Raw genomic sequence first — 26,610 nt, forward strand, 5'->3', positions numbered from 1 at the left:
AGTCCCTGTTCCCCTTACTTTGGAAAACTACTTGGTTACTGAGCTACCACGGGCCACATCCGAGCAGAAGTTGGGAGCAAACATTTTATGTGGTATTAGTGAAGAGCATTTCATCTTTCTTAAACCTAAGTCTACACGTTTGTAGCCTGATGGTACAGGTATTTGCAAACACTGTCGTGTCTTCCTAGATGTGGTAGCATTCCTTCTGTACCGAGGTTTTTAGATGTGATTCCACATTCCTCACAGAACTGTTCTGTTCTAGCCCATGCACAATGTCACACAGTGTTCCTGGAGGAATGGATTCTGATCACTTACATTTCCCTAAGTGCCCATTTTACACACACCTGACAGTCACGACTGGCTCTTAGCCTCATTTAAACTACTTATTTAATTGAGTACAACCAAAGTATTTTGTCCCAACACACACAAAGTTCAGTTCCCAGCGCCTTCTGTAACTCGGGCTTCTATATCTCTGGCCTCATCACACACGCACATGCATATGACCCACACAGAAAGTTACACATAAATTAAAAGTAATAAAAATAATCCTGGAGCATGCCTTTAATCCCAGTGCCCGGAGGAGGCAGAGGCAGGCGGATCTCTGAGTTTGAGACAAGCCTGGTCTACAGAGTGGGTTCTAGGACAGCCAGGGCTATACAGAGAAACCCTGTCTTGATAAACTAAAAAATAAACAGACAGGTAGGCAGATTGATAGATAGATAGTCTTTAAAAATAGAGAGAGAGAAAGGGTAGATCTGACAGATATTTAAATTTTTGGAGTCACTGTAGTTAAAGCTGCAATACAAGCAATCCACACCCATCGCCTCCAGCTAATGGCAGGGAGACAGAATCTAGGAAAGGAGAAACTTTTCTTGCTAAGAAGACTTGAGAGAAAGGAATTAAAGCAGCAGGCCTGCTCACAACGCTGGCTTCTGGCCAGCACCTGGGAGGCCTCGGGAGGCCCCCACCACTTCCAGAACCCCAAACCAGAACTTTTTGAGTGGTTCCGTGTCTAAATGGTTTGTGCAAACAAGGTGGTTTACGTTGAACACAGCACTCCTTCCGTGAATCTGGAATTTAAACATGCGCTAGACCAAGCGTGCCCACACAGTCAGCTACCAGTAAGAACCTGGGGTACTGACTCTCCGTGAGAGTTCCCAGAAGACAACATCTCACACACATGGTCTCAGCCACTGCTGAGAATTAGCCACATCTGGTGTGACTCCGCTAGGAGAGACGTCTTGCAAGTTTGTGATCATTTCCTCCACACTTTGCCCAATTGCCTTTTCTCTTTCCAGTCACTTTGTATTCTTTGTCATTTAAATTTCTGTGCTAAGCCCTCTTAGAAGATCAGGGAACACCAGGTTAACCTAACTAGAGTATCTATAGGCAACGACTGAAAAGTGGCAGCTGTATTTATTGCAACTACCAGGGTAAGATGAAACAAGTTCAGAAAAACATTTCAGCGGGAATGTGGGGCGAGCGAGCAAGATTAGAATCATCACTTTTTATTCTCAAGCTTTCATACATGTTTCTCTTCCTTTGTTGATTGCGTGCATATGAGCGCATCAATGCCCGCCTCTCCAGAGTTTCATTTTGCCGTGTAGATCCATTTGTCACCCTTCCGTTTGGCTTCTGAGTAATTCTTTTAAGCTACTCTGTCTCTAAACCAGCTTCTCGTTGGAAGCCGTTTTCTTTTTTTAAGATTTATTTATTATGTATACAACGTTCTGTCTGCACGTATACCTGCCCGCCAGATCTAGACGGCTGCGAGCCACCATGCGGTTGCTGGGAATTGAACTCAGGACCTCCGGAGGAGCAGTCAGTGCTCTTAACCACTGAGCCATCCCTCCAGCCCTGGAAGCTACTTCCTACTGATAGAAATTCTTTGCACTTTAAAGGTTTAGCTGCACTGTCTGCCTTTTCGTATTTTTCCAACAAAAACTATCATGTCATCTGTGTCCCTGCTTCTCTTTGATGACATCTTTCTTTTATATCACAGATTTAGAATATTTAAGGATGTACCTCAGAGATGGTTTCTTTTCCTATGTTTGAGGTTCATGCAGTATGATGACTGTTGTTGCTTGTCAATGTGATTATATCTAAGACTAACTAAAACCCAACCGGCTGTGTACGCCTGTGAGAATTTCTGGTTTTGTTTTTTAGTTTTCCAAGACAGGGCTTCTCTATGTAGACCAGCCTGGCCTAGAACTTGGAGATCGGCCTGCCTCTGCCTCCCCAGCACTAGGATTTGAGGCATGCGCCACCACACCCAGCCCCTCTTTTTTAACCTAAGTAAATTTATTGTTGTGTTTTTATTGTTATTGTCATCGCTATGACAAAAATAGCAAAGAAAAACCAATTTAAAGGAGGAAATGACTAATTTTGGCTTGTGGTTTCAGCCCATGGTCATCTGGCCCTATTGACTGTAATGTCCCTCAGCATAGGGGCCCATGCTGGGACAAAGTACGTCGCAGGGGGTGGGAAGAAGAGAGGGACAGGGGAAAAGAAAAAGGAGAGGGGATGAGAAGAGCAAAGAGACAGGGCAAAGAACAGCAGGAGGGGGAGAAGTTCCCAGATCTATGCTCCCAGTGGCCCACTTTCCCTGACTAAGCCATACCTTCTAACAAATCATTCAGCCCATCACTGAAGTTAGGACCTTCAAAATGTGGTCACCTCAATAGCACCAAATTATCTATTGGGGACATTTTATACCAAAACCCTAATGTCCCAAACAGTTAGATCTCTAAATGTTCATTCATACAGAAACATAGTTGGTAGACAGCACAAAATTTATTTTAATCTAACAATTTTAACTTCTTTGTTATTTATAAGTGAGTCTAGATTACTGATTTATCTTCTCACTATTTTTCTGTTTATTTGAACCCCTGGGCATTTTTTATCAGACGTTATATATGCTGAATTTTTTGTGTTTGAAATTTTTAGTTGTTCAGTCAGTGAAATTATTTGAGGAATTGGAGTCTGATTCTTTCAGATCTTGTTTTTAAAATGTCTTAGGCTTATCCAGGTCAGTGCTCAGTCAGGGCTATCAATTGTTTCTTGTTGGACTACTTGCTCCCTACACACTACCCAACACTTGGGCATCTTGAGATTTCCCAGGCTCCCTGGGAACAGGTGCCATCTTTGGCCTAACATGAACACAAATGCTGTTTCATCTAGTTCTTTTGTTTGGTTCCTTTTCCAACCTCATGAAGTTTCCTCATGCACACATCATTCGGTTACTCAGAAGGAAACTCAAAGGCCCCTCTATGGGGCACCAACACCTCTCTGTAGGCCTCATGTCCACCGCCCAGCCGCCTTGACACCCAGCTACCTGAGCTTTCCTTTCTATCAGGTCTCTCATGGCCGGCGCCACACCCTGGAAACTCTCTCAATACAGAAAGCCGAGAAAGCACAAAGCCCATGTTTTGCCCTCGTCTTGGAGATAGTCGCTTTTCATTACCTGAAGTTCAGTGTATGGAAATTCTTTCAGAGGGTTTGCCTATATTCTAGTTTTTGCAGGAAGCCGGGTAAAATTCATCCCTGTTATTCCATCTGTGTTAGAAGCTGAACTCTCACTAGATTCTTGTATTTGGAATCTCTAAACTAAGCCATAGTAAATGGCATCTCAGTCCAATCTCCCCGATGGACTGGGGTCAGACCTTACATAGTTAAAAGGTTGGCCCTTTAGATTATTTCTGTGGGTCTTTTCATTAGCAGTCTTAAAGCCAGCCATTCTTCTGTTTAAAAGGCACATTTGAAAGGAATAGTATTAAGGCTAAGGAATTTTAATGCTGCGAGGAAGAATGTCTGGAAGTTTGTGCAGCTAAAATCAATTACAACGTGATTTTCCTTGTTCAGAGTTTCTCTAAAAAGGATTTTTCTTTTACAGTTCTTGCCAATGAAAAGAACATTCATAGAAACAGCACAGAGATACTGAATGTAAAGGCAGGAAAAGAATGGTTGGCCTTGAGAAAGACCGACAGCAGGAGACTCATGGAAAACAAGCACCTGATGCGCGCACTCTCAGGATCTCTTCCTCCTGTTTTAGGACTGGCCTGATCTCTTTCTACACAAAATCCAGTGTTTATTTCTGTGATATGGGAGAGAGAAATTTAATCAGTCATCTGCAATCAGTGCTATCACTATTATCCTATAATAAGTGTCAAATATACACACACACACAGTGAAAGAAGCCAGGACAAGCTAGGGTACTTGTTGCCAAGCCATGGCCTTGGTTTGACCTAGAAACTTGCTTGGGTTGGCACAGAGAGCAACTGGCCGCGTACGGTATTTTGCAAAGGTATATATTTTAGTCAACAGTCAGAAATTAGAAGATTCCACAAATTAAGAGAGAGTTCATACAAAACTCCTGGAGAAGAGTTAAGAGCTGTGGTAGCCCTCAGGGTGGGCAGTGGCTAGAATGCTCAGGGTCACTGTCCTCCCTGTCCCTGACCTGCTCAGGTGCCAGCCCTTTTATGCCCCTCCTGGCATTTAGGAGAGAGGCAACTATATCGTGATATCCCCAAACAGTAAGCTGTCAACTTAGAAACTCACACGAAAGCACATTCAAAACAGCCAATCTCTGAAAGAGAAGATTCTCAGGAAGACATGCTGCTGCCCAGACGATCTGCCCAGAAAAGGAAGCCATGTTTGAAATGACAGAAATGCTTCCTCACTTCAGAAAGTATTCTAAAATTTTAAGCAAAAAGGTGACTTAGCCTCGGTTTCTGACTGGAAGCCATGAGGCCGATATTTGGAAGGTTCACAGTGGAGGGTACTTAGGAAAGCTGCAGTGATGGTTATCAGAAAAGTAGGCACATAATGAGGTGATGCATACTTAGTCTCCAGTACTGGTATGCATGCCTAAACCAGCAAAAGTGGAAAAGCAAACATGGTTTTGGAAACTGCACGGCTGGGGAGACGGCTCAGCCTGTGAGATGATGCTGTGCAGGGCTTACGGCCTGAGTTTGATCACCAGAATCCTCTGTGGACGGAGAGAATCAGCTTCCTCAGTTGTCTTCTGATATTAACACGCACACTGTGGCAAGCACAAACACACACCATGCACATATGAATAACAATATTAATTTTGTAATTAAAAAAGAACAAGCTGGGTGTGGAATTCATGCCTTTAATCCCAGCACACCAGCAGAGGCAGGCGGATCTCTGTAAATTTGTGGCCAGCCTGCTCAACATACATAGCAAGTTCTAGGCCAGCCAGGGCTACATAGTGAGAGCCTGCCAGCCTCAGGTTTTTGTGAGGTTTGTTGTTGTTGTTGTTGTTATTTTTGTATAATTTAGGCAGAGTCTTTTATTATTAAGCAAGTAGTACTTGAGGCCAGGTGACTGTTTTACAAAGATGTTTAGATAATAATGTTATTGACTTCTAAAATGTACTGCTTAATGTAAAACTTTTTTTGTGGTACATGGTCTAGAGAAATTTTAATTCAGAACATGGCTGCTCTGGCACGAAATCACATCAAAAGACCCTTCTATGTGATCCCAACTGGAATGGAAACAACTGGACAATGGTGACACATACCTTTAATCCCAGGAGACAGAGACAAGCAGATCTCTGAGTTCAAGAGAGCATTGTGTAGAGCAAGTTTTAGGTAAAAAAAAAAAAAAAAAAAAAAACAACAAAACTTAGGTCCAAGTATGGTAGTACATGCCTTTAATCCCAAGCAATGAAGGAAAAAATAATTTGTAGAAGAAGGAAGCACCCATATTTGAAAGTGATGTTTAATTGAGTGGCAGACAAACTGACAAATCAGAGGATTTGACAGAGTAAGTTATACCTAACTCTCATGAGAAGAGAGAAAAAAGGGAAGCAGAGAGAGTGAGGGAGAGAGGAGGCAGTTTTACAGAGAAAGGTTGAAGAGAGAATAAGCTAGACACAGGTGAAGACAGAATGAGCCAGCCAGAGAATGAAAGAGAGTCTAAAGAGTAGAACAGATTGCCAAAGTTGATATAAGGCCAAACAGAGTAATTCAGAGAAGCTAAGAGAAGTCGGTTTGAATCAGTCAGCTTGGAGAGGAGCTGGAGCCAGACTGCTGAGTTGAACCAGCCAGCCAGAGTTCAGAAAGAAGTAGGTTATTCAGCAGTAAGTCTCAGGGACTGACAACATTCTAGGCCTAGGATAGAAGCCTCCAGGACTAGGTCTAAGTTAATCAGATGAAAAACAGTTACTTTTACAACATGGTTCCATTGTCTTTCTTTTTACAGATACAGAAATTGAGATGGCACCATATATAAATTAATTTACGCAGAGTAATATAGGTAAGTGATAAAGCCCACATTTTTCATCTATACAATTGGTTCTAAGCCCATACTACACTTACATGCTTCACACCAAATATTTCAGGTGAAAACCGTTTCTAACTTTGGGTTGGGGCTGGAAGCAATGAACTTAGCAAGATATGCCTGTAGGAACAGCTCTGACCAGTTTCACACTGGGCACTTCATGCATTTAAAATAGTCCCTTGGTTTGACTGGCAGCTGTTATTTCCTGTACTACAAAGTTTTCTGTCCCTTTGAAACAGTTCTTTCAGGGAGTTTGGATCCTTTCTTTGCTCTTCATTTGAGAGGCAGTTTGCACCCTAGAGTTCTTGTCACGCTTAGTTCAAGACACTAATTACTTGAGACGCTATGGTCAAAGTACTTGGCTGTGGAATCAGAGAGACTTGGGTTCAAATCCCTATCAACAAGCAGTGTGACCTCTCAGGGGCCAATTAAGTATTTCTGAACCTCAGTTCTCATCTATAAAATAGGCTTAATGACAGTATCTTAGTTTGGTTTCCACTGATGTGATCAAAAGCCCTGACCAAAAGCAATTTGGGCAGGGGTGGGGGTGGCTTACAGATTACAGTCTATCATCAGGAGAAGCCAAGACAGGAACTCAGGGAAGAAACCTGGAGGCAGGCACTGAAACAGAGGCTGTGGCAGACGATGCCCGCTGGCCTTCCCTCCATGGTTTGCTGAGCGTGCTGTCTATACCACCAAAGACCAACTGCTCAGTGTGGTGCCACCCATCATTAATCAAGAAAGTGCCCTGCAGACTTGCTCATAGACCATCTGATGGAGACACTTTCTCAGCTGAGGTTCCTCCTCCTAGACAACTCTAACTTTTGTCGAGTTGACAAAACACTAAGCAGGCCAGACAGCCACCTCATCAGATAGGTATAAAGACTAACAGCCTATGCATCCTTTTTTGTTGTAAAAAAAAAAAGGGGGGGGGGCTTGTTATATAGCCTAAACTGTTCTCAAACTCTCCATGTAATCCACGTTGGAAATAGCTTCAAAGTTTTTGCAATCTTCCTGATTTCTGGCCCTCAAGTGCTGGGGTTACAGACATGAGCCAACAGGCTTAGCTCAGATTCTCACAAGTGTGTTCCACTCACAGTTTGTCATGATCCTACTGTAAGCTTTTCTGGGTCCATTTCAATAGCAGTAGTTTGAAAGGCAATATACATCCATACACATGGATGCTAGAGTGTGTGTTCTTACTGTCTTACTACATAGATTTTGATGGTACCAAAACATATTTATAGATTGCTGCATCAGGAGGACAGTTTAGTTGGGGGATGGTTTTGTGCATCGTGTATTCAGATGCTGATTTCTTTCCCAGAGATCTGGTGGCAGTCCAGATGTTGGCACTGTCATTATGATTGAAGTGTCCCCTGTCTCAATGTTGTGTAAAAATTGTTGTCCATCACCCCTTACTGGTTAATAAATAGCTGAACAGCCTATAGTAGGGCGGCAGAGTTAGGGCAAGACTTCCAATCCCAGGGAGAGGGTCCCAGATGGAGGAGAGAGAAGGTTGCTCCAACGGAGTCATCATGAGGAGATGGACAGAGCAGGAGCAGCCAGGGAGACACTAAGATGGCAGGTAGTGGGGCATGTGGATGGGAAGTAGACCCGACCAGCATAGTCTGGCTAGAATAAATGAGTATCTGACCAGTTAAAGTGCTGGAAGCTAATTAATAAGTATAACAGGCTTCCATGTCATAATTTGGGAGCTAGAGTGGGAGTAGAAAAGCCCTAATTTTATAGCTTTAAATAATCAAAATTAATGGTAATAATATGTGGCCAGTGACAGTATTTAACGCCTGGTATTTTAAATAGATTAGGGCTGGGGTTATCATTTTGTGAGACAGCTTACAGAAGAGGAAGAACTCAGAGTATTATATATTTGCTTCACTAACAAGCATAAGGTCCAGGCTTCGATTCCTAGTACTACAAAACAAGATATTTTTCTTAATCTCAAATAAATCATAGAAATGTCTTATTCCTTGTAGCATATAACATGGTGAATGATTTTTCTTATGACAGATTTAAAAAAGTCTTGTTTCTTTACCCTCTGAGATGGAAACGTGGGTTGCCACACAAGCCAGATAACCTGATTTGATACCTGGAGCTCATATAAAAGTAAAGGACTGGACTCCACAGTTACCGTCTGACCTCTACACACAGGTAATAAAGTGCCCTTAGCAGGGCAGATACTCATCTATTCTAACCGAGCTATGCTGGTCCGCTGCACTTCCCAGCCACGACAGTACCTGCCCCCTTACCAATAACAACTATTTGAAAAAGTATCCTTGGTTAAATGTTTTTTTTCACATAGTTAAGAAGTAACATATTTTCAAATAAGTGAGCCAGGAGTTCATTAATTAAGGTAGTAGGCTAACATTACTCTCTTCTGGAGTTTTTCTTAGCAACACATTCATCTGGGACATTTCTGACGTTAACAGACAGCTCAGGTGGCACGGGTGGGTTCCACAGGGTGCAAGGAGAGAACCAACCTTCACACATTGTCTTTTGACCTCCACAAAGGAGATAAAAAGAACTTTGTTTCAAATCTAACAACACAGGAAGCGGACCAGAGAACTGCTTGATACAAACAAGGCAATGTACACAGATGCTCATGGCTTGCGAGTTAGGATGGTGTTTTAAAATTGTATCACATCTTGCACTTCAAGATTACGTGAATCAATGAGGTCACTACAATCAAGTAATTAAGTAGTTGTAGATAGTGAAGGAATTTCATGTGTCCATCAAGGACAGAGGGGAGGGCTCAGTGGGTGAAAGGACTTGCTAAGCCTCACAGCCAGAGTTCAAAGGCCCAGAGCTTGTATACAGGTGGAAGAAAGAATCAGTTTCATAAACTTGTCCCCTAACTTCTACATGTGCTGTGTCATACATGTGAACATACATACATACACACATACTCACATCATACACATACAATAAATTAAAAAGCTTTAAAAAGTACACATCAAGTGTTGCTGAGTTATATCACGTTTGATGGTGTACCAGACAAAACATTTATCTGGATTTAGACTGAAGTTAGGATTCACTTCAAAACTTTAAAAAAAATACATGCCAAGTATAATGTTAATCTCTAAGAGGAGGGTGGGAAGTTCTTCTGTAGTCAAAGCAGTTTTCCGAAAGCACTGCCAATTATTTTTCAGATTTGAATCCTAGATTATCATCATCATCATCATCAATAAATAAGCATAAAGGCTGACGGCAAAATCGCTCTAATGACAAATTAAACCCAGCTATGACAGCAGAGTGCTGGACAACAGAAAGGGATTTGTTTTCACGTAAACCGTTTCTGAATTTACAGCTTGTCTGGTGCATTTTAAGTCCAAGCTCCGGGCCTAGCTTAAGTGAATTAAACGGCAACTCATCACAAACTGTTCTCAGTGATCAAATACCTCACACATTTTATCGCGCGTCAAGACCCTCCGGCAGCCTGTGCTAACAACTGTCCGACAGCAGAACGCGGTAAATACATTTGATTCAGGGGCTGGCTTACTGTGCAAACCCACAGAGTGCTGGATAAAACTTCCGCTTTGCTCTAAACCGTCAGAGGAGCAGCCTTCCCTGTTTCGGGGGTGGTGTGGGGGGAGCCGCTGATCACAGAATACCTCCACCTGACTCTCCTTCCTTCCGGCGGCGCCCCCGAAAGGGACCCGGGTCTTCCTCTTTCGGCTCCTAGCAATCTCACGGAGTCTGTTCTCCTGGCACTTCCCTGCTACGGAGGACCAGGGTTCTGAGCTGCGGCAACTTCCCACATCACCCAGCTTCTCACGGCCGCAGGGCGCACACTCCGGTTTTGATTGCTTCCTCCCCCTTCCTGCACCCGCGCATCCCGCTGCGACCCCAGCCGCAGGCAGTCTAAGTCCTTTGTCTTGCACTTGTTTGACCCTCGAAGCAGCCCGCTTGGATCACTGTCCCACCGGACTCCCTAGGGCACTGGCATGAGGCTTCCCTGGGTGTTGGACGGCAGGGGCCCGCCTTTCCCGCCCTCTCCCTTGTCCCCGCTTTGTCGGGCTCCATCCAGCACTTCCGGCTTGACACTCCCTGGTTCCCGCAGGCACTGGCGCAGCTCTAGGACACCGCCCTCATTCCCAAGGTTCAGCTCAACAAGCCCTGCCTCCCACGGGAGTCCTCTTTTCATCAGCCCACACTTTGTGAGAACTTTTAGTGAGCTTACTGTTGTATAATAAACAATGGCTTCCTATCTTTTTCTATGCTAAAAAAAAAAAAAAAAAACTATAAACTTGAGTTTGGGGTGGAAAACATCTTTTTCTCTTCTTTCCGCCTTTCCCCCAGCATACCTCAAAATAAAGTAATCCTAACACAAAGTGGCCAGTGAAAGACCTCACAGCGCTCACAACGTCTTACACTATTTATATAAAGAACAAAATGATTTACAGAAACATTTTCAACTGTTGCTGTCTTAGCTATGGTCAAATGATAGTGTGAGCATTTTCTCATCAGTCTCAAGGCCTTAGGTCACATGTTCAAAGGCACAAGATAGGTTTACCCAATCTTGTTTCCTTTTTAATCCTAAAGTGGCTTAGGTACAGCTAAGCAGAAAAGGCCAATGTGATAACAAAAGCACAGGCAGAGGCGCTAACCCGGGTGATAAGGAGACAGCTAGGTCTCTGGCTCAGCACTACGGCATATTTCTTAGGCTTCTATTTCCTCAAGCATACAGAAGAGAGAAGCGAAAGCAGAAAATCCTTATAAACCCAATTGGTAGGCTTGTCCAATCATTTATAAATTTTTCATTCAAAAATAAAGCTTACATATCAAATAGATATTTTTCCACTTTACAAAACAAACTCAAAAAAATCACGCGCTAAACTGAGGACTACCTAAACTCAAAAATCAGAAACCCCCTGCTAAACTGTGCTTCCTAACTTCCGAATGTGAATAAACAAAGCGTGACACTCTGGATTCTATTTGCACAAAAACGAAACATTTATAAACAGCTAGGAATAGACACTGACTTGATCTGTTAAAAGGCTAGCTGGCTCATCTTAGTGACCCGCTCATCTTGGTGGGTCAGTGTAAGCCAAGTGTTGATGGATCAAATTCATGAACGAATGATACATTTCCAAGAATGAAATACCAAACGGTGCAAAGAACACACGTACCAAGCTGGCCTCCCCAGGTAACACCAGCAGTGTGCAAGGTTCCCACTGGAAGCCCTGTGTGGTCGCATGGATATAATCCTAGCTTGGGAGGGGGTGGGGGTGGGGGGAAGACTGATAACTAAGAGCAAAGAATTCAAGGCCAGCCTGGGTGACAAGATGCTGCCTCTCAAAAACAAACACACAGACACACAAACACATACACACAGGATGTTGAATCCAGAGAGAGCAGTAACTGGATCCCAAGGATCTACTATAACGTATTTTAGGACAACCGAATATCCACCAAAAAACCTACAATTTTCTGTTTCCCTAACAAATAGAGGTTGCCCAGAGAAATGGAAGCCATTCATCCAGATCGTACCTGCCTGCAAGGAGAACATTTCCAATAGAATGCTAGCAGCCATTTTGCAAGTATGAAGCATTTTGAGGGTGAAAGCTATGTAGTACAAAAATGGAGAAGGAAGACATATGTCTAGAGAGAGAGTCAATGCCACGTTCAGCAGCTGCCAAACCAGTTACAAAGGCCTATGCCTGGCTGATTAGTACAGAAAAACCCCAGCCTTCCACGGCCCATTATTACATCAGGCTTCTTGCGTCAGCTACCCACTGCAGCTTCTCCCAGCTGTAAGAAACATCCTAAGGAGTTCACTGGGAGGGGTCTTGAAAAAGTGAGCGCCGTGAGCACGAGGAGTAAACCGTCCCTGTGCATCACCAGCGACTGGCTGGGGATCTGACAGGAATGGTGGCTCATGAACAAGGGGCCACTTAAAAGCTGAGCCCTGTGACAATGCTGCCATGGCTAAGCCCGGGGCCACCTCATAGGACATCCCCACTGTCCTGGAGGACCTTGAGTGACTTCTCATCCGCAGCGATACTGTCTGGTGCACTTTGGACAGAGGACAATACCCTGTTCCAATGTAATCTTCATGAGTTACATCTGAACTGTATCTTGCTTAGAGCTTAGAATTCCTTTGAAATAGAAGGCTTGATGTACTCAAGTAAACTTCAGGCAAGATTTACAGGAAATGTTATTTAAAATAGCTCTTACTTCTTAGTTGTACACTGAGTGAGACATATTATGTAACAAATTAAAATACTTTGTTTAACAGTTTAAGTGGCCGGGTGTGGTGGTACACAAGCCTTTAACCTCAGCACTCTGGAAGGCACAGGTAAGATGATCTCAGTGAGTTCAAGGCCAACTTGATCTTCTACATACTTAATTCTAGGACAACCAAGCATACACAGAGACCCAGTCCCGAAAAAGAAAAATAACCTAAAATAAAAAAGTAAATCCCAGTCTGTACCTTAATATTGGAGAATCTATGCAAAATCCCTGGGTGGGTATTGTTCACTGCAACTCTAGGAATTCTGTGCTATAGACAGAAATGCAGGATAGCACCCAGCCTGAGTTATAACCGGGAACTGTGTGGCTGGCAACACCTCTCACTCACTCACATTGCGCGAGGGAGGCAGGGTTGCCAATGAGCAGGGCTGAACACCAAAACGTGGTTTACTCCATTTAGATCTGACGCCTGGAACGAAGCCTTTCTTTACTCAACTGCTTTCTTAATTTTCTTAGACTTATAAAGGCTGCTTCTTGATTTTCCTAGATTTAAAAAGGGTGATATTCCCAACTTATTATTAGATGAATTACAGTTAAAAGCAGATCTTTAAGGATTTGATAAATTTTTATACAGTCTGAGAAGATAGACTATATATGAATGCTTGCCATAAACTCCTTTCTTAAGTTTGTGTTTTACATAGAAAACAGCATAAAACAGCTTGTGTGAGAACCCAGTTGTGTGAGTTTGGTCAATACTATGTTCAAGTGAGTCCATGAAATTACAATCGGCTCACATCAGGGACGTGAAAGACAAGAGAGGAACCTCATGGATTATCCAAAGGTGAAATTCCTCTTGCAAGATACTGATTATTCTCTTCCTCTAAAAGCTGGACTACATTAGATTGTTCAGGTAAATATTTTAAATACTAAATTTTACTTCAGTTGGATAGCTGAAATATTTACAGGTTATACTCATCTGGAAGGGAAAATAACACAATATCAAGGGAAACAAAGCTCCTTACAAGGGTTCTCTTATTTTAAATAATTCCCAGATAATCTTTCTTCAAAATACAAAGCAAAATGCAACTTTTAAGTGTTAGACAGGCTTTACTATCTCGATATGCTCACCTAGGCCTAGAATGTTTTCAGCCTCTGAGACTTACTTCTGCATAAGCTCACCCTTTCTAGTTTTTTCTGAACTCTGGCTGGCTGGTTCAACCCGGCTGTTCTGGTTCAAACTACTCTCCAAGATGACTGATTCACTGTGGCTTCTCTCAGCTTCTCACTGAATTACTCCGGTTGGCCTCAAACCAATTCCAGCAATCTGTTCAAATCTTCTGGCTCCTCCTCATCCTCTGGCTTATTCTCTCTTCTACCTCCCTCTGTAAAATTCTCCCATAGAAACTGCCTCTGAATTTCACAAACTGAACTGCCATAAACTCAGCTCTACTGCACTGCCCTTCATGTCACTGACTCAACATAACTAACTGCCTGAACAGAATTGCCTCTTGTCTCCAGAGTGTTGGGATTAAAGGTGTGTAACACCTTCTCTTTACCTGAAATTTGCTCTATACCAAGTTGGCCTTGAACTCAGAGATCTCCTTGCCTCTGTCTTGGGGAAGACGTGTCTGTATTCCAGCTGGACAGTACAGACCTTGAAGTGACCTTGTAATCTCTTACTGGAACAGCCAAATTCTGAATTGAAATTCCTCTACATTTAAATTCCCCTGCTGTAATTTTGTGTACATACCTGTTCTAACTTAGTTCAGTAAGAATGACTCATTTATACTACATATGGTGGCACTCACTGTAATCCCATCCCGGAGGCCAGTGGATCATGAGTTCAAGGTCAATCTAGGCTACATGCTGAATTTGTAGCCATTATGGGGTACGCTGTAAAGAAAATGCATAGTATCTGGGGAACGCAGTATTCTGTGTGAACATTATCCTGAGTAAAGGGGGGGAGAGTGTATGAAAAAAGGAGTCACCTACCAAGAGAACAGAGTTTTAATTGAAATTAAAGTTTCTTTTCACTTACACTGAAAGCACATTAAACCAATAAAACCCTGACAACAGGACATCCTTTTAAGTGTTCCAAGTGTGGAAGGGTGAATGATTCCGCTTCTTCCAAGCTCAGTGTCAGCAGGGAATACGTGGCAGTCGCCCTTAAATTCAACGTTTCGATGTCAGGCTCCAACTTCCTGAAATTCTTTGGGAACCTTTTTTTCCCTAGGGGGAAGACTTTCCAGAGTGGAGGTAGGAGACAGCCACTCTTAAATCTATGTGCTCGTGTTAATACCCAAATAAAAGTTTCCGTTTGAAAATCTGAGCATGTCATTTGACAACTAAGAGTCTTCCTGGGCAGAAGAAGAAAAATTTGAAAAAAAAAAAAAAAAAGATATTCCTTCAAAAGGAAAACCTCTAATCTGTTCCCGACACTGGAGGCAGAATGATGACTGTTTCTATTTTTGGTGTTTGGGACATTACATTTCCACATGTGAAGCTTAGCATCTGAGAGGAATTAAGCTATTCAGTTGGATTTACAACACTCAGGAAAGGAGTCAGAACTAGGCACAATGGAGAGAGGTAACACTGTGAGGTGGAGAGTTGCTTGAAGGGAGGAGACATAGTAGTAGCTGGTAAGATGAAGGGGAAGAGGAAAGGCTCAAATGGAAGGACGGGGATGGGAGAAAATAGAAAACAAGGATTGAGAGGGGTTAATCAAAACAAAGGGACGTGGAAAACCAGTCAGTAACCCAATTTAAAAGTGGAAGCAGCGAAGAAGGCGACGAGACCTAGAAAGGACAGTCAGTACCGACTGGTTCTAGGTAATGGGTCACTAAAAATACCCAGTGCCAGATGTGGGATACCTCAACAGGTCCCAAAGGCTTGCAAAAGCACTACCGGTCCTTGCCATTCCTATTGGCTACTGCGCTGGTCACCTGGGAAGAGGGTGTATGTATGGAGGACCTGACCTGTGGGAACATCTTGGGGCATTTCTTCATGAATAACTTCTGTAGGATGGCCCACTGCAGGTGGCACGCTCCCGAGCAGGTGGCACGCTCCCGCGCAGGTGGCCCCCGAGGTGTATGAGGAAAGCTGCTGAACGAGTAAGTAGCATACCTTTGTGGTCTCTGCTTCAGTCCTTCCTCAGCTTCCCCCACTGATGAAGTATGAAGGTATAAGTTAAATAAACCCTTTCCTCCAAAGTGGTTTTTGGTTAGTCTGTTATACCGCGGGAAGAAAAGGCTAACTAGGAAAGTTACTCACCAGAACTAGTGCCTCACACCTTGGATGCACGACATAGACATCAAGCTGGAATTGAGCTAGGAGCTTTCTCCCTGCCAGACAGTTTTCATGGTGCCACACAGTGGGGTCAGGCCCAGTAGAAAGCTTAGGCCGTACAATACCAACCAGCTGGCACAACAGAGCAACAGCGGCACAACAGTTAGGGGACGAGCAATCGCTTCATGGATGCACTTTTTCCATGAGAGGGACTCCAAAACCAATTGATGGAGGAGGCCTTACGCCCTAGGTGGGAACTGAGTACAGCCACTTGGTTGAACTAATACCATCCAATCACATTCTAAATATTAGTGTTTACACCTACAAATAAGGCTATTTAGTCCTCATCAGAGAAACTTACTGACTTTTCTATTGATGTGGTAAAACACCATTTAGGACAGTTTTGACATACAGTTCCGGAGGGCGATGACTCCATCATGCCAAAGAGGCAGGCAGGAGGCATGGTGGCCGGAGCAGTAAACTGAGGGCTCATTTGAACCATGAGCAGGAAGCAGAGAGAAAGAAGTGGGAATGACACAAGGCCCCCCAGTGACGGCCTTCCTCCAGCAAAGCCACGCTCCTAAACCTACCCAAACGGCAAATAGCAACCAAGTCCTCAAACATCTGAGCCTATCAGAGCATTCTCATTCAAATATCGTTTCTTCTTGCAATTCGTTGCGGAGGGTGGGGGGGGGGGATGCAGAAACCTGTGGCTGTAGAAGATGCTGATGATAAAGGACCCTTGCGGACTCAGCCTCAACAGTTACACCACCCTTCTAAGGCTCAGGGACAGTGTATAATGGAGACAAAGAATGTAAACCCTGCAAGATCTGGAGAACGCTATTTTCTCAGCATGACATGGCCGCTCCACCTACTGGGACCAGGCCTACGCAAACTGCACCCACCAAAGGTCAGCTGAGGACGAGGAAGGAGAAACACGGCCCTTTCCCTTCCTGTGAAACTACTGGCAACTGTATTACTCAGGGTTCTCCAGAGGAACAGAACTTAAGAAGGAAAATTATATTATATATGTTATACACATATATATTATATATATGGGGGTTTATTAGAACGGCTTACATGCTGTGGTACAGCTAATCCAACAATGGCTGTCTACCAACAGAAGGTCTAAGAATCCAGTAGTTCTTCAGTTTGCGACTGTGGGTCTTTCAGCTAGTCTTCAGTATATGCCAGAGTCCAAAACAGTAGGTTCTGATGCTAATGAAGGAATGGACTTGCCAGTGACTGCAAGAACAAGCAGGCGAAGAGCAAAAACTTCCTTTTCCCTTTCTGTGTCCTTTATACAGGCTGTCAGCAGAAGGTGTGACTCAGACTAACAGTATATTGCCACCTCAAAGACCTGTAGCAGAAGTGAGTCTTCCCACTTAAGATGATTTAATTAAAAAGAAAAATCCCTCACAAGTGTGCACAGCCATTTGTGTTTTAGCTAACTCCACACATAGTCAAGCTGAAGACCAAGAACCCATCACACAACCTGTGAAGAGAAGGGAGAGCACACACAGTTGCCAAAGGAGAGTTCAGAACCTGTGATCACAGACAGAGCTGGCTAAACTCTGTGAGATACAGAGCAAAAAGTCACGCATGTGGGAAAGATGTTCAAAAGGAAAAGGAATTGGCAGGAGTGGGAGGGCAGTAAGAGAGATGAGAGAACTGAAACTGGAGTGCATTGCATACTTGAATAGATTTGTCAAAGAAGAGAATGTTAATAAGACAACAAAACCTCACCCCGCAGCGCCCTCCCCCCCCCAAAAAAAAAGTTATGGCATTTATCTTTTCTTGAAAGAATGGTTTTGGAGAGCTAGACAGATGGCTCAGTGGTTTTGGCGCTTGCTGCTCTGACAGAAGATGTAGGTTCAGTTCCCAGAACCCACGTGGAGGCTCACAGGCCTCTGGGATTCCAGTTCCAAGGTATCCAATGCCTCCTTCCAGACTCCATAGACCAGACACAAACATAGCGTACACACACACGTAGACAAAACACTAATACACACAAAATAAAACAAATCTTAGAAACAGCAACTTCAAGGATTGTACTCAGTGCTTGCCTAACCTAAGCAAGGCTCCAAGTTTAACCCCAACACAGGAAAAGACAGTAAATAGGTCTGCACATAGTTTAAATTGTACACCTGAAGAAAATGACTCAGGGAAGACACATGCAAATGCAGATACTCCCTTGAACACACATATACACACAGAAGCCTAGCATTCAGATGATGCTTGCTGCCTTTGTGAGAATTGAATTTTCTACATTGTGTAGATGAGGCCAGAGCATTGGTATGGCTATAGTATAATCAGGATGCCTGGATTTTACCCTAAGGACTGTTTTATTTAATATGGGCAGGTGTCTGAGCATATAAAATGTTAAAATGTATTAAACTGACTCTAAGGTACAGAGTAGCTGGGTACCATTAATCTAGAAAGAATATTAAAAATGAAGCATAGGTGCTAAATGAAGAAGACATTTCTTTGTAGGCCTTTTGACATCCCAGATTCTAGTAAAATAATAATAATAATAATAATAATGCTCAGATGCTAAATGAGTGACAGTCTCACCCTGTGGGTCTCGACCCTTTTGGGAGTCAAATATATCCTGAGTATCATATACTTACATTACAATTCAGAACAGTAGCAAAATTATAGTTATGAAGTAGCAACGAAATAATTCTAAGGTTTGGAGTCCCTACAACATGAGGAACTCTATTAAAGAGTCACAGCATTGGGAAGGTTGAGAACCACTGGGCTAGACATTCAGAAATGACCTGAGGAAACAGTCACAAGCTTCTAAAGAATGCTATTTTGAGGCCAGGCATGGTGGCACACACCTTTAATCCCAGCACAGAGAGAGGCAGAGGCAGGCAGATTGCTTGAGTTTAAGGCCAGCCTGGTCCAGGACAGCCAAGGTTATACAGAGGAAAAAAAAAACAAAACAACAAAACAACACACACACACACAAAACAAAACAAACAAACAAACAAACAAACTCGATTTCATTCTGTAAAAGGTTACAAGGAGACAAACAGGCTAAACAAGACTGTGTCAACTTGCACTTAATCATATCTACACGTACTTAATTTCGTCTTCACACTGCATCGAGGTAGACACTGAAACTACTCACAGCTGACAGATGTAAGCCTCTCCCAGACAGGCCCTATGAACTCTTCAGCACAGGTTCTGCCCAGGCAGTTGGCTTGAAAACATTTTCATACTTTTCCATTGTGAAAACAAAACAACAGAAAGGCAAGTTCTTTGGTCAAGCATGTAAGCAAGTAAGAGACCAGCCCCTGTTGCTCATGTTCCTATGTGTCACAGCAAACTAAGGGGAAACACAAAGTTTGAGGGCCATCACATGAGTTCTCTTAGGAGTTACTGTTTTGTTGGGTTTTGTAAGAAATTAAACAACTGGCTTCCTACTGCTTCACAAGCTATTAATGATGGCCACACATTTGGGAATGTGGATGGAGAGAAGAGGGGATCTGCTCACACTGAGAAGAGAAGGATCCAGAGCAGGGCGTGATGATGCATGCCTTTAATCCCAGCACCCAGGAGGCAGAGGCAGGCATAAGCAAAGCTCTGTCAACTCCAGGCCTGCCCAGTGTACACAGTGAGTTCCTGAACAGCCAGGGCTCTGCAGAGACCCTGTGTCAAACAAAACAAAACATAATAGAAGGATCTTTTGAAAAACGTTTTCACTTTTCCCTAGACTCACTATTATAAGGTCCCCCTCTCTGTGTACCCTATTCACTAGTTCACTGATATGACATACAAAGTTTTTAACTTTAACTTAATTCATTAGAAGTCATACTCATTAAAAGCCAATTTACTGATGGAAAAACTATCTTTAAAAAATATGCAGTTCATATGTGCTAGACCCACTTTAATTTTTAAGTGGAGAAAAACTTGCAAAAGAGGAGGAGGGGTGCTGGGATAGGAGAATCCAGAGTTGCAAACGTCTCCACTTTCCCATTTCAGAGAACCTGTCAATCCTAACTGCAGTATCTTCCCTCCTCTCCCAGGCTCCTACCATTTAAAGTGACAGGAGCTCAAGAGAGGAACAGGGTTACATCCGAGGCCTGAGAGCAATACTTTCAACTCTATTCTAACCAGAGGCACAGACACACATCCCAAGAGCTGACAAATGTACCAGCTTACATTACAATTGTGCTTCATTTCAATCTTAAATATCACTAATTGCAACTTGATTGCACTATAAAAGTGAATCACGTTTTATTTTTTTTTAATGGCATAAAGAAAAGAAAAAAAAAAGTTGTTCCAGTTTTCCCAGATACCCTTTTTGTACAATAGATTTGGGACAATGCTCACCTACCCAATCTTTATTTGATCTGTTAAAGGTGAAACACAGCCAGACTCATTTCTCCCGCATAAAAGATAAGCTTTGTAAGATAAAGGCCTAAGGGTGGTATGCACTCAGCAGAGCACCCACCTAGCCCTCGAAAGGCCCAGGGTTCCACCCCCACCTTTCTCTCCTCCTCCAGTGAACACCTATTATCTACCCCAAAACAAATGGCTAGCCAGTTCTCTTTTGAAATCCTGCATTTAAGAGGCATCTTTAAAAACAAACAGAAAGAAGATAAAACAAGTTTTACAACTTTTGACACCCTCTTGTAGCATTCAAATCTGCCCTTTAAACTGACACTGGTTTTAGTGTGTGTGTGTGTGTGTGTGTGTTTGCAGCATGAAAACTCTTGTATGTTTCTGGATACTGATAATCATCCTCAGTGGGGAGGGGGCTTGGATAGTAGGAAAATGTTTGTGGGATAATGTAAATTCAAAGACAAATCTATGCAATGGTAAAGAAGGTCACAGTTCTCTGATGTTGAAAGTAAAAGACTATAAAACCTATTCTTTCTTTTAACTAATCCTTAATAGTTTCTACTCTTAAATTCTAATAGCATCTTCTCCCCACAGGTACTCCCAGGAAACCCGAAGAACACCGAATTCGGAACATAATGTCATAAAAACACTGCACAAGTAGGGCTGGATGACATGGTACTTATCTGTATGAACTTATTGAGTCATTATCTTTATGAACTTAGTTAAAAAATTTTTTTGCTTCAAGTGAAAAAAATAATTTGTGCCTCATCACCACTCCTGGCGGCCAATGAGAATGAAGGAGGTTTTCACCCCGACCCTGCCAACCCAGTTCAAGAATTTGGGAAAATACCACAGCCTGTTTCATAATACAGGTACTTTTTCCCAACCCTTCCCATCCTTTAACAAACTCTCTAGATAGATAGACCTTTTTAAATCTTCCTAATTAGTTAGCAGCGTCCTTCAACCCACAGATCAGATGTCCCACATTCTGCGCAGGACCCGCCTTGAAAACAAACCCGATCGCCCCATTTTCGGAGGTAAACTCAGCTCCAGGCAGCTACCTATGAGGTCACCGCGTTTATTATTTCAAAGTTGCAATTAAGCGAAAATGACAGAAGGTTGTCGAAAAGATTAGTCGCAAATACGGGGAAGTGTCGACCTCAGACAGGTAAGGCCAAAGAAGCCTGCACTAGCTCCTGCGTCTCCCCATCCTCCTCCCTTCTGTAACACACAACAGAGGGAAATCAAATTTCCAAAGTTCCTCGACTTTGGCTTAACTTTTAACTTCGCAGCCCTCCGCTCTCACGTGAACAAGCAAAGCGGAGAAAGGAAGCCTGACCTGGAGCAAAGAGAAGCAAACTAATAAAAAAAAGCATGATCAGGCAGTGGCTCCCTGTCCCCCTTGTCCCCACCCCCTTCTCCGAACCCTAACACAGACACATTCTTCTGGGCGGCCTCTAACCGCACCATCTCCACAATCATTTACAGAAATTAGAAACAGACTCCGGGAGCCCTTCCCTCCGCGCGCTCCGGGCAGGGCCGGCCGCGCCAGCTCCACAGGACAGTGTCACTCGCTGGGACCCACACAGCCCGTCGCTCCCACTCGGGGGGTCTCGGCCCGGGGGAGACTGCAGATCGTGCTCCCCAGCCATGGCGCAGCAGGCACCCCGCCACCCGAACCGAGGGGATCCAGGGGACCCGGAGGGATCCGAGGGGACGTCCCGCAGGCCCGCACGTCCCACCGACCCTGCCGGGCAACGCGTGCATCTTACCGGCGCGTGGGGAGCCCCGGTGCAGCCACCGGAGCGCAGCGCGCGGGCGCCGAGAGCCACCGCCTCTCCTTCCCCGAGCTGCTTCGGGCGTGCGCGGAAAGGGTCTGCAGCGGGCGAAGCAGCATCGCCGGGAGGCGACCCCCGCCGAGCCCCCGCCGAGCCCCCTGCCGGCCCGCGACGACTTCGCTGCGCCTCAACGACGGCCGCCCCCGCGCGGCGCTGCCCGGGCGGCTGAGGCGGACGGAGGAGCCGGGGAGCGCAGGTCGGCGGCAGCGCGGAGACGTCCGGGCTCCGTGACCATGGTGTGTCACCCTAGCCGCGGAGCCGCGGGCCGAGTTCCTCGCGCGGCGCAGCTCCTCCTCGGCCCGACGCGCAGGCCCCGCCCCCTCCCCGTCACTCAACACCGCCCGCGCGCGCGGGTAGGACCGTGCGTCCCGGGCCCCGCGCCCCGCTCCGTCTCATTGGTCTGCCTGGCGCCCCGCCCCGACCCCCCTCCCCAGGGACCCAGTCGCTGGGGAGACCAGCGCCCCGGTTTCCAGGACAACCGGTGCCTGGGGCCTGGGCTCCGCGCTCTTCCCTCGACCTAGCCATGCGCTCAGGTTGATGGCGCCGCGGCGGAGTTCTGCCGCCTGCGCTCCTGCTTGGGGCCCACGTGAGCGTAAAGTCTTGCAGGCTCCCCAACTTCAGAAACGCGACTCTCCTCTCCGGGGCGCGCGGGGCAGAGGGACAGACGCCTAGCCGCCGGCCCCTGCACTAGCCATCTAAATAACCCCTCCCCCGCTCGCAGCCTTGCTTCCAGATTCTCCCCGGCGACCCGGGCTTGGAGAGGCCAGGAGAAAGCAAGCGGAGCGCGCTGTGCCAGCTCCCCCAGCTCCACGGCAACTCAGAAACCGTGCGGGCAGCGGGGACTGCTCCGCGAGGTTCCCACCGCCGAAAAGAGACTCCAGAGATGTGCTGCGGCCGCACAGCCTCAGTTGTACTCAAAATACTCGTGTTTTCCTAAAAAGCAATTAAAATTTGGGAAATTGGCAATCCCAGCGTTTAAAAACTTTCAGGAAAAGGGCATAATTAATAAAACCACTTTTTTTTTTTTTCCTATACACGCTACAGCTAGGCTAGGTTGTATCCTGAGAGCGATTTCTTACCTGAAAACTAAAACATCCTAACTGCAGTTATTTGCGAGGAAATCTTGCAGAATTCATGAGGCGAGTAGCATCTTGTGATTTGGGTTTTAAAAGGTTTTCTGTTGTTCTCTGAGGCACTAGATGACGTTACTGACACACTTAGTAAAACACAACACACACACACACTCGGTTAATTTTGTCTGAGATCCTGAAATGGATCTTTATTTACTTCACAGTTCTCCCCAATATGGAGCTGAGGCCCACCTGTCCTCTCCAGGCACGCTGCAATCCCAGGTTCCCCAGCCCCTGAGGCTTTGGCACAGGTGTGATGAATGAGGGAATTAATGATTTACCTTTGGCTACTATTCGACTTTTCATTATCTCACCAAGTGAATAACTGTGGTGGATGTCTTCAAATATGCCTTGCAATTATTTACTGAAATACGTGATCCCTCTAACTCTATGGAAAATGCGTAGCAGAAGTCTACGGTCCTGTCCTCAAGGAGCTAAACATGGACCCCGAGAGAGGAAGCTAGCAGCAACTTGAAAGCTAGGGCCGAAAGGTGTAACCAGTGCGGCAGCAAATGCAAAGCTGTGGAGCAACGGAACTGACTCCGCATTTCGAAGGTAAGTACTGGGGTGGATGAAGCAAAGTGAGGGGACAGCACAAAACGACGGAGCTGCAGGAGCAGTGAGTGAGCAAGGCCAGCCTGTCCGAGTGGAACCCTTCCCCCAGTTTTGAATGTTCCGGCTCATTTATCAGGGAGGTAAGATAGGAGAGGCCTGTTTAGAGGAACAAAAACAGGGCGCACTTGCCTGCTTGCCATCGAAAGGAAACTGATACATTTATTGGAAAGAAAAAAATTCATAAAGCTTGAGATACCTTGTCTTCTGTCAGAAAGAACGTTGAACAGCTCACAGAGACTAGTGGCTGTAAATTTCCACAAAAATGGACAAACTACACTGTTGTGAGCCGTTCCTCTCTCCTTTTGCATGAAGCCATTTCAGGTGGCTGCCCTCAAGGCTTCTCTCTGCAGTAATCCACTCTGTCTGGGGGGAGCTGAAAGGCTGGTTTAAAAGTAAAACCAGAAACACAAAAGGGAAGCCTACAGGTTAATCTATGTTTGAATATGCTAGATGTTTGTATTTAAAAAAAAAAGAAGAAGAAGAAGAAGAAGAAGAAGAAGAAGAAGAAGAAGAAGAAGAAGAAGAAAGAAGAAAATATTAGCAAATAGGACCTAGAACTGTCTTACAAATGATATGACAAATTTAAGAGAAGTTATTTCAGGTATATAGAAAGAGCCCAGTAAGAGAAAAATAAATTATATAGTTGACTATGTTCCTAGATCAAAGACAAAATAATAGCCTCAAGTGATGCTGATTATTTTTGTAATACATAACACAATTCTTAATAAAACTTTAATTTGGAAAAGATAATTTTAAAATAGATGTTTTGTAACAAAGCCATCAACGTGCACCATAATGAAACACTGTACTTATTCCCACTGAAAGAGGAGTAACGTAAGAATGAGTACAGTCAGACCATGCAATGGTGTAACTGAGAGCCAGTGTGATTACATATGAAATGTAACTAAGAAATTAAATAGTGAAAGTTACAATGAGTTTACTTTCTTTTATGCTCTCGCAAGCTATTTTACTTCCTGTTGCCAAAAACAGCCTCCCACATTTTCTTCTAGAACTTTTGTGGATTTGTTCATCATACCTTTTTCTATTATTATTATCACTATGTGTGTATATAATGTACATGTGTGTACACACATGTCAGAGGAAGCTTTGTGGAGTTAGTTCTCTACTTCCATCATTACACATACTTGGAATGTAGTGTCGGGGTCTTTCCATTCCACACAGACTATGCTGAGCTTTGTGTGTCCCAAGCAAGGTCTCTGAGTAATAAACAACAAAGCCCTTATGACACTTTGTACACATTTAAACTCTGTTTCTAAGGAAATCATCTATATGTTCCCACAAGCCCACAGAGGGGTTCTCAGTCTCTCTCAGATGTTAACATGCATGATTTAAGTAGCAGTCGCTTTAAAATACCACTTTTTTTTTTTTTAACCTTAAAAGCTGAAATTAATTCTGAGTTCATCCACATCTGTAAATAGCACTGTTTTCCCAGCTGGCTTCTTGTGCTCTTCTCAGTGTGAAACACTTGTGTTCTGGCTTGGACTAGCTATGTTAGTGTTTTTCTCCCTGTTAAGCCCAGAAACATATTGTTCCTTCTTGCTAAACAGACTGAGAACTGTGATGGGAATCTTGCCCAGGTGAGAAGCAGAAGCAAGATAAGTAATCCACCCAGACATGAGCAGGTAATTGGAGCGCCAGCTCCGAGTGCTTGAGAAAGACTTTGTGAGGCACAAGCGCTTCTGCTTCCAAGGGAATGAAGATCACCTGGGGTGGGGGTGGGGTCGGCAATAGAAATCAGATAGGAGAACAGTTACCCTCGGGGCCACTGAATACACAGGTTATTTTCTTTGGGGGAGCTGCTGAACTCTCTTTCAAACAGGAGAATCCCCCTAGGATGTCGAGGGACAAGACAACACGCGCAGATAATCTGAATGCTGAGAGGCAGCCTGGAAGCAGGGCGCTGAAAAGAAGACAGCTCTGTGCTCAGAGGCCCTGGGAGCAGATCTTGGCAAGGCACCTGCCTTCTTTGACCCTCCTTTTCCTACTTGTAAAGTGAAGGAAACAAATCCTGTGGGGGTTGGGAAACATTCCACAAGGCTCAGAGGGAGGTACGCTGTCTGAGAATTGTTTGTAAACTTGAAAGTAGTGCTTTAAAACATCAAACAACAAAAGCTGTGTGGTTGTGGGGAGGGGTTAATGTTTTCGATGAGATGATTTTTGAAAGTTAGTTTTGCTCTAGGGAAAAACTTTGAAAAATGCCTAGTAAATCCTAGTACTAGCTATCCTTGATAGAAATATTTAATTATGGTGCACCTCAAATTCAACCTTCCTTTGTGGGAAGGTCCTTTGTGATGCTTTATTCTTGTGCTTGTCCCTCACCTGCCACCTTGACCAGGGATAGCTCATTGCTCAGATTAGTCTGGCAATACTTTTGCTAATGTGGCCCTTCTCCTCCTGCTTGGCCTGGTAGCGCTGAGGGTTCAGAACCTGCTCCAGAACATTTTCCTCATCCAGATTCCTTGGCTGGGAATTCTCACTGCAAGTTGCTAATGAGCTAAACTGTTATCTTTAGAAGGTCATGGTTAAAATTCAGTCTACCTTCTAGCTCGCTGTCCACGAATTAATGTGGACTGCATTATCAGAAGAGGTGGTTGTCACTTTAAACCCTGGGGGAGAGAGACACTGGAGCAGTAAAGTTTAATTAGCAAAGAGGCCAGAGGCTAGTCAGTTTCAGGGAAGAGAAGGGGTAGAGAGGAATTTGGTGTGTTGGGGGGGAGGCTCGTGGTATGCCTGTGACCCTCAGGGCTAATGATACCGAGGGAGGAGATGAAGGAGGGGTGTGTGGAACTGTGTGGAGGTGTGTCACAAGTCAAACTGCCTAACTCACAATTTTTCCTGGGGTTGGTCCCGTC

The 26,610-nt window shown here is 44.4% G+C and overlaps 1 protein-coding gene across 2 annotated transcripts in view; it reads right to left on the minus strand.

The window, feature by feature from the left end:
- Window positions 1-21,999, minus strand: part of Ptpn13 (protein tyrosine phosphatase non-receptor type 13) — a 160,376-nt gene extending 138,377 nt beyond the window's left edge. For both annotated transcript variants that reach the window (XM_055594551.1, XM_055594550.1), the window contains exon 1: window positions 21,927-21,999. The gene's annotated coding sequence lies outside the window, so the exon portion shown is untranslated. The remainder of the gene's footprint in view (window positions 1-21,926) is intronic.
- Window positions 22,000-26,610: the final 4,611 nt, after the last annotated feature.

The sequence above is a fragment of the Psammomys obesus genome, unplaced genomic scaffold (genome assembly GCF_907164565.1).
Source record: "Psammomys obesus unplaced genomic scaffold, mPsaObe1.curated_primary_1811, whole genome shotgun sequence".
In the NCBI taxonomy this organism is placed as follows: domain Eukaryota; kingdom Metazoa; phylum Chordata; class Mammalia; order Rodentia; family Muridae; genus Psammomys; species Psammomys obesus.